The sequence below is a fragment of the Drosophila willistoni genome, assembly GCF_018902025.1.
Source record: "Drosophila willistoni isolate 14030-0811.24 chromosome XL unlocalized genomic scaffold, UCI_dwil_1.1 Seg142, whole genome shotgun sequence".
Lineage (NCBI taxonomy): Eukaryota > Metazoa > Arthropoda > Insecta > Diptera > Drosophilidae > Drosophila > Drosophila willistoni.
Window position 1 is genome coordinate 2,264,735 of NW_025814053.1, and position 8,759 is coordinate 2,273,493.

The following is an 8,759-nucleotide window of genomic DNA, read 5'->3' on the forward strand; positions in this document are numbered from 1 at the left end:
AAAGTCACTGTACGTGACTTTGCCATTTCTGTTGGAGCTACAGTAGATGCTGGTTATAACGATACAAAGTAAGAATCAAGACAGAAGTGAGAGCACAATGCGGTAGGGGTCAAAACAAAGAAAATTTCAAAAATTTATTAATGTATTTGCGAGAGAGTTAATCCGTTTCGACGCTCTTTGGTATACTTTGTATTAACTTCGGCCTTTTAATGTGAATTGATCATTTTATAATCAATTATGATGTATAAATCAGGTAATGCTCCACGAAATTCGTTTTATGAAGAAAAACCTCGGTCTCTTAAGCAATTAATATAGCATATTTTGTCAAAGGTGCAAAAACAACTGTATATGACATGGTGATCCGATCCGTTGGAGTCCGAAATATACAAACCGTGCAGTATATAGAAGCTTAGGTGCCAAAGTTCAGCTCTGCAGATCTAACGGTGTAAGAGGAGATCGCGTCGTGCCAGACGGGCATGGCTATATGAACTTGTCTTATGGTGCTGATAAAAAATATGTATACACTTCTTTCTATGCGTTGCACAAAATGTATACACCCATTTTGCAAGGGTCTAATTATAATTGTAAATGAGTATAAACATAAATATGGGTATTTTAATTTTAGAATATTTAGAATACATCCTTTAGAAAAAAGAACTTGCAAGTTTTGTTGTTACTCTTCCCATACCCATAGCCGTCAAAGTGTAAAAACGTTTTATCTAGAAAGCCGAATTTCCATGAAAGAGAGGGCTACGGCAATGCGGCGCATGTAGCACGCTATAGCTATATAATATAGTCTTTCGATCTTGATGAAAATTTGCATAGTTATTAAGATGTATATTAAACTGACAAATATTAACTTTTTTGATACTCGCGATAAAAGTAAAAAAATTATTATTATAAAAGTCACAGTTTTCGACCGATCTGTCCTACGGGGAGCTATGTTATGTTGTCGCCCGATCTCGATAAAATTTGGCACAGTCATTATAATAATAATTAATAATTATTAGACTCTAATAAAACAATTTTTGTTAATCCTATTCTTTATTACAAACCAGTTACTTTTTAAGAACGGAACTTAGAAATAAAATCTTCGACACGTTCTTAGTCAAAAGCCTGAAATATAATGATTGGAGACTACCGAAGACGTAAACAAGGCAAATGAAACGACAAAGGTACGGACGCTATGGAATGATGGAAAGTAGTAACTTAACTTTTGCAAAAACAAACTTCACTTCATTACAAACAAAAAGAAAAATAATCGTTGCTTACTTTTAGGGGCAAATAGTCTAATGGAAATGTAAAAGATCGTATTGTCGACACTTTGACTACTTGTTTTATCCCAAATAGCAATTTCGACACTTTACAAAGATTACCCTTAGACAGAGTTATTCCTACCAACTACCCTCACCTTTTTCAAAAGTACAAAACAATAAAGTAAGTCCTCTCGTCGTCTTAGAAATTTATTTAAGCGCTGAATCCATACATACATACATTCATAAATAGTATCTTAACAACACAATTGAATGATATACAAAAAGAAACCTCAAACCTCATAGGTATGTATATCCATGATGACTAGACAAATTGATATTGGTGTTGGTTAGCCTATATTTTGGGCCGTCTTAGGGGCCTGGCGGGGAGTAAGCTTCTTTCGTGGATCCTGCGGTGTCTATTAAGCTGGTCGCTATATCTGCCAGTGTGTCTTCCGATCTGCTCGTCCACTGTCTGCAGGGTGAAATCTGGGTTTATTGTATCATGGGCAGTTTGTAATTTGGCGCACAGCACAGATTCTAAAGCACCTGTATGCGTTTGTAGTTTGACTTTGCAGAATTTCCCCTGATCTGCACACCATAAAACCAGATTGGAGCAATGCCGTGTATAGTACATAAACTGATCTTTTAGCCCTAAGCGACATAGTGCTTTTCCTGTTGATCAGCCACATTAATTGGTACATTTCCCACTTTTTATATCATACACCCATAGGTCCGTCCGTATGAACACGCAGATCTCAGAGACTATAAGAGCTAGAGCCACCAAAATTGGTATGTAGATTCGTGTGGTATATACATATATAGAGTTCATTGGAACGCCCCTTTACGCCCCCAGAATTTACATAAAACTGTTTTTCTTAAAAAGTATGGCAGATAGATCAAATTTGGCTTATATACTCGTTTAGTTAGCGCGCAGAAAATAGTTGTTCCAACTTTTTGCCACGCCCCCTTCCGCCCCCGCAATTCACATAAAACTGATATTCTTAAAAACTATGAAAGCTACCGACATTAAATTTGGTATGTAAGCTAGCCTAATAGACGCGCAGACATTGACTATTTAAAAATTTTGCCACCCCCATTTCCGCCCCCGCAAATTAAACAAAACTGATTTTCTCGAAAACTATCAAAGCTAAAGTCACCAAATTTAGTATGTATACTGGCTTAGTATGCGCGCAGAATATATATATTTTAATATATTGCCACGTCCACTTCCGCCTCCATAATTTAGCAAAAACCGATTGGCTCTTGCAATTTTTTCACCATCGCGATCAAACTTGGCAAACGTATAAATCTTATCTATTTCTATCAAACTACCAAATTTGATTGAAATCGGACTAGAAACATGCAAAATATACGTATGAACGTATTTTGCTACGCGATCCATAAGGGCAGAATTGGCCGTTGGCTAGTGGCGGCGCTAGAGTGCTCGTGTGCTTGTAGAGTGAGCGAGATAGCATATGGTATGAGGCATGATAAAACAATTTAATAGACATACATTTGGTTTTCGAAATTTTACATATTTGTTTCACCTGGTGTATGGTATACCCAAGTCGGCGAGACGACTTACTTACTTCATTATTTTTGCCGTAGCTTTAGGGTGGTGACTAAAGGTAAGGCGTTGATCGAGCGTGATGCCAAGATACCTAGTCTGTGAAGGTTGGTCAAGGGTTACGCCTTCTAGTGGAATAGTGGGAGTGTGGTCTCTGAGTCTCTTTAGTTGACTGTTTTAAGTTTCATCGCTTGTACCAAGCTGAGAGGGTGTTGAGGTAATCTTGCTTACCTGAAGCTGCCTCAGAGCGACATTTGGAGCTGTATAGAAGGGTGATATAGTTCGCATCCGTAGCAAGAAGAGCTTTGCGGGGGGGCAACCATATGGTCTTCATTGGGGCTAGGTATGTTTGAGTAGAGACTCCAGATCTCATAAAGTAAGGGTTGGAGAACTTTGCGCAAATGATACAATTTGGCGCCGCCACTGATCAACGGCCAACTCCGTCATCAAGTGTAAAAACGTTTATACCCATAACTTAATTAGTTTCAGTTCGATATTTATAAAAATTGATATGCTGGAATATATTAATAACACTAATTAATAACACTAATAGCGATAGTCAATTGCGGGAGACAACCGATTTTTTCATAATAAAGGGGGCGGAAGTGGGTGTGGCGAATATGTTAAATATTTATCATCTGCCCGCATACTAAAGAAGTCTACTCTCATTTTTGGTAGTCTCCAAGAACATTTGCGTTTTTTTAATAACGGAGGCGGTAATGGGCGTGACAAAAATTTGAAATAAACTTGATCTGCATGCACACTACACGAGGCTACATGCCCAGTTTGGAGGCAGGGCAGACGGACATTGTTACATCGACTATACTGTTGATGCTGATCAAGAATATATACACTCAAGGGCGTATCCAGGTACTGGCAGGGGAAGGCAGCAAATTAAGGCACTTAACTTTAACTCTAAGTTTGCATTAGTTAATTTGCAAAGAAAACTGAATGTTTAATGCGATTTATGCCAGAATTAAACATTAAATACTCTATGTGTGGTGCATGGACGGATCACGAAAAGTTTTACGGGGGTATCCCATCTCAAAACAAAAACTTTTGGCTTAGTAATATTCTCACTAATGCACTATTATCTCAGTATGAGGATTTATCGAAATTTGGTCATGCAATTTCGATGAAGAGATGAAAAAGTAAACAACTTTTGAAAATATTGACATTTCCAGATCCCAGATCCAAGCCCCCTTGGTTTCGTCCATGATGTAGAGAATAAACGTTTTACACTTTTTCCACTTGTTCAAAATACGGGAAAAAGTTCTGGTAATCTTAGTTCTTCACAGGACTATCGGAATATCCTCCACAAAAAAGCTAAGGAGGAAAGAAATTCGGTGTCGAAAAACTTCTTTAATTAAAGACTTAAAGAAGTTTTTTGACACCGATTTTCCTCAGCTTCCATAAAGAACTTGTAAAATATTTTCTTCTTTTTTATTTGATAAAAAAGTATTAGAGTTTAGTTAGATGCTTGTTTTTATACCCTATAAAAATAAAGTAAACGATAGAGCTAATCCCAGGGCTAGAGCCAAAAAAATAATGTTACATCGGCGTCAATATACCTTGCGATGTCTTTGGTAAAGGGGTATATTAAAGTCACAGGAGTAAGCAATTCCGATGTACATATTATTATTATTATATATTATTGATCATTATCAATAGCAACAACAGAGCACCAAAATCAGTATGAAGTAGGGAACCATCCGTCCTGGCATCCCGACCTGACTGGAAATTTTCCCGGTTTCAATTTTTAACAACCTGTTTCGGAATGGTCTTCGATCTGTTTAGAATGTACATATGTGGATCCATGGGATCTGTGGATATATTGTTCAGTTTCAGTTCTCAATTTCGAGGCTTTATAGTTTGAAAGATGCGTAACTAAAACTTGAATTGGGTAATTATTTATTAGCGTTGCATTTTCAATAATGTCCCTCTAGGAATACATAGCAAGTGTTTTAATGATGTTTACTTGTTCCAATAAATACTCTACCTACATTATGTTTAGCGCACTAATACAGGTTACATAGATATATTGATAAGTTATTTTTCATGAAAATTGGAATACAGATTGCAAAACTAGAGTCCGACAAGGACTGAAATTAGCCACTAGGGGCGCTTAAGTGCCAAACGACAGTGGGTAAGACTCGTAAGTGAGAAAACATATTGTAAAACTTGGAGGATGAACTTGTTTGAACCTTTTACGTGAATCACAGTCCTTCTACCTCCTCTGTAATCTTACCTATTCATATAGATTTGATACAAAATACCTGATGATATGAGTTTGAGGGTTGTGAATTTACTTGGTACGAGGTATCTTAGCGTCGATCGGAGATTTGCTAGAATTTCTCTCGTTTTATTCAATGATATTTTATTGTGTATACATATATTTAATTTTTTTTTTTACTTTGGCGGTTCCACTACAAAAAGAATGTCTCGTTCATCATTTACACACACAAACAGACAAACGCCACTTGTGAATACAATTTAATTGGAATTGAGCAGAAGACGAATTGAACGGAGCACGTTAGGCCGTCGAGATGGGGGCAAGTGGAGGGGTTGAGAGAGGAGGCATGAAGGCATATTAAAGGAAAGCCACTCAAGCGAAGGGTAGCAATTCTTTCGAGAATGGGAATACTCGAAATATTCAGCGTGATTTGACAGTATTCGAGTATCATGTAATTATACAAAACAAAATGATATTTTCACATTTGGTCAACTCGAATGGCGAAATAGTGTTTTTTAGCTTTAGGCCTATTCATAGGTAGAATATATATACATATTATGTATGTATATATTTACATACTATATACTTATGAGACAGAACCATTAAAACTATTTTCGTCTCACCGAAATGTTGCATGCCCTTGCTAAATTTTTTGTTGGTATTCAGAGACAGTCCGAATATTACAGATACAGGGAAAACTCTCTGAATCGAGTGTAAAATTTCACCCTCCCCTCCATTTCAAGGTGGGTTCACTGTACCAACTGATTGTGAGATGTTATATGCAAATTATATTCTCAATGCCTTTAGCCCATCAAGGAAGGAAAAGCCATAAATTGTTCACTTTTCACACAGAAGAAGATGAATGGAATTTACACCGTCAATGAACCTTCTACAGATAATCTTCTATATAGTACTTAACTCTATTTTCTCATTGAAATACGAATCAATCGTCCCAGTTTATTATATCTTGAGGCCATTGTAGATTCCAGTAACTTCCGAGGTTACACAAACTGGAAAGACGGTTGGGAAAACTTTTCGATAATTTAAATTATGCATTGAAATTATCGTTCCAAATGGGTTTTTTTTTTTGAAATTCAGAATACTTTAGAAGATATAACGTTTTTTGTGGGGCAATGTTTTTTCGAAAATACGTTTTTTTAACTGTCGGGAAATATACAGCCCGTAATTCTGAATCCGATTATGATGAAACAAATTTCAATCGGCGCAGAATTTGGTTTTTTTTTTTTTTGTTCTTACCTCATTTATAGCATGTTGTTTACTCTGAACTATAAAAATCTTCAATTTAAAAAAAAAAAATTACCCAAATTCTGATTTTGGTCAGGACGAGAATTACATCCATGCTGAATCTAACGTCGTCTTGCACTCTGATTTCCGACAATCCTGCATCAAGTTATACTTGCCGGCAGCAGCATGCCTCAATTTTTGGAGGACTAATGTTGATGGTCGAAAACTTTTTAAACAGCCCTCGCACCGATGAAAAAACCAAATTTATTTTAATTTTTTTAATCTTTATTGTATTTATTTTATTTGTTTTTAATAGTGAAATTAAATTGCTAATAACGCTTTCCGTTTATAAATAAAATTTTTTTTAAAAGGGTCCTAATAACAGGATTCCGACCAACAAGGTTCCATTAAAGCCAACAACATTTCTAATGTTATTAGAAGAAAAAAAACTGACTACAAATGATTGATTGTTATTGTAAATGGTCTATCTAAAATTAAAAACAACCTCACAAAACATATAAAAAAAAGCTTTTATTTAGTAAGAAGTGCTTCACCATTTCTTTTTTGATGGATCAAAATGCAAAAGGACAGATCTATTTGGCATTAAAAGAGGCTTAAACAGGCCCACACCCATGGATTATAGAAATTGTAGTGAGTCAACCTGGGATAGAAAATGGTTTTCAATTACCATTTGCTTTTTTCTTGATTTCAGAATTGAAAATCTTGTAGATTGACTTTCGCTTTCAAACGTGCTTCCACATGGTAGATTTTAGTATATGTACAGTGAAACCTCGATATAACGAACTTCGTTATAACGAAAAACCCAATATAACGAATTTTTTGTTAAGTCCCTTGAAAGGACTAAGGTTTTACATTTCAGTACCTATAGCGAATCAATAGATATAACGAATAATTTTGCGATCCCCCTCAGATTCGTTATATCGAGGTTTCACTGTATTAACTTAAGTATGCATACATATGTATGTATGTATGTGTGTATGTACATGTGGAGATACTTAATGGGGAATCGGTGGTGACATGGCCTGCTTCTGGTCTAGAGCATAAAAAGAAAACATGTAATTAAAATGTGTGTCTGCCTTTTGTTTTGTGCTTCTTCTTTAATGTTTGTATTACTCTCTAGATTATTATTATTAAATGGCAAGCCCCCGCCACGCCCCTCCGAAAATGTTGCCTTCTCGCTCCTACACACATGAGACTTTAGCTGACAATTGCCGTTGCCTTAAACGTTTTTTAGTAACGCTCGAGTAAATTACAGTTTTTGTTTTTGTTTTATGTTTTCTGTTTTTATTTGTTGTTAACTTCTTAGACGGGTCACGGGTTTTGTCGCTGAGTACGGTTACGGCGAAAGTAAAAGAAGAAAAAAACATGGGCCCCAGAAATGATTTAATTGCAGAATACGAAGAAAGTGAAAAAATGATCTTCTTCTGTTTGGATTTGTTGTTTCTCCATACGATACGCCCCCGTCCATAAACAGCCCCTCCTGCTCCTGTCCAGCCCTCCCTTTGCGTCTGACAACCGACAAGTTGGCTAACCTGTTGGCTGGCTCCCAGAGAAGAGAACATACATATGCGCATGCATCCTGTGACCAGTTCTTATCCCCCACCATCACCCCGCCCCAAAAGCAAGAGTTGTCGCCTTTCCTATTAAGTGGGCCAGGCCAAAGTAACTGGCCTGACCGAGTTACTGATCCATTGGGATGCGTATGTACACACACACACACACACACACACTGAAGAAGTGGAAAGAACTTGCCAAGCGCAAATAAAACACTCTAAGAGATTGTATAAAAGAGTTTTCACAATGCCCCAGCACAGTGATCCGAAATGAAGCAGTTGCCATTAAGACCAAACGAAAATCTGAAAAAGGGGAGAATTCTCAGGAACCATCTACTGTGTGGATTTGGAAATTTGTTTCTGCTTTTTTTTCAACTTTCTTGGTTCCACTGTGCCCCCAGGCAGTGGAAGTGGAAGCGGCAGGGGCAGTGGCGTGTCTTTAGTTGAGTTTTGTTTCTTTTTTTATGATTAGATCGGCAATTTGCAATGGTTCGATAACTGTCGCAAGGCCAGTTAAGCGCCGCGGCGTTGCGATACCAGAACATTCGGTCGGGTCGGACTCCGAGTTCGACTCCGACTCCGACGCGCTGACATCTTCACTGGAACGTTACGGGCCAAAAGCCAAGCAGACGAGTGGTAAGGAAGACTAGCTAGATTAGAGCTTAAGCGCTGGGAGGCGGGGGAGATGGGGTGGAATGGTGGGGCGGTCGGAGGTATTGGCCTGTTGAATTTCACCGACTCGAGCCGGGGCTCGCCGTTTAAGTTGGGTTGCTGTTTGTTTCCATTTGTTAACGAGACTCTCAGGCAAACAGTCGCGCACGCGTTTTTTTTTTGTTTGTTTTTATTTTGTTTTTTTAAGTTTAGAGAAATACCCCACACAGAGA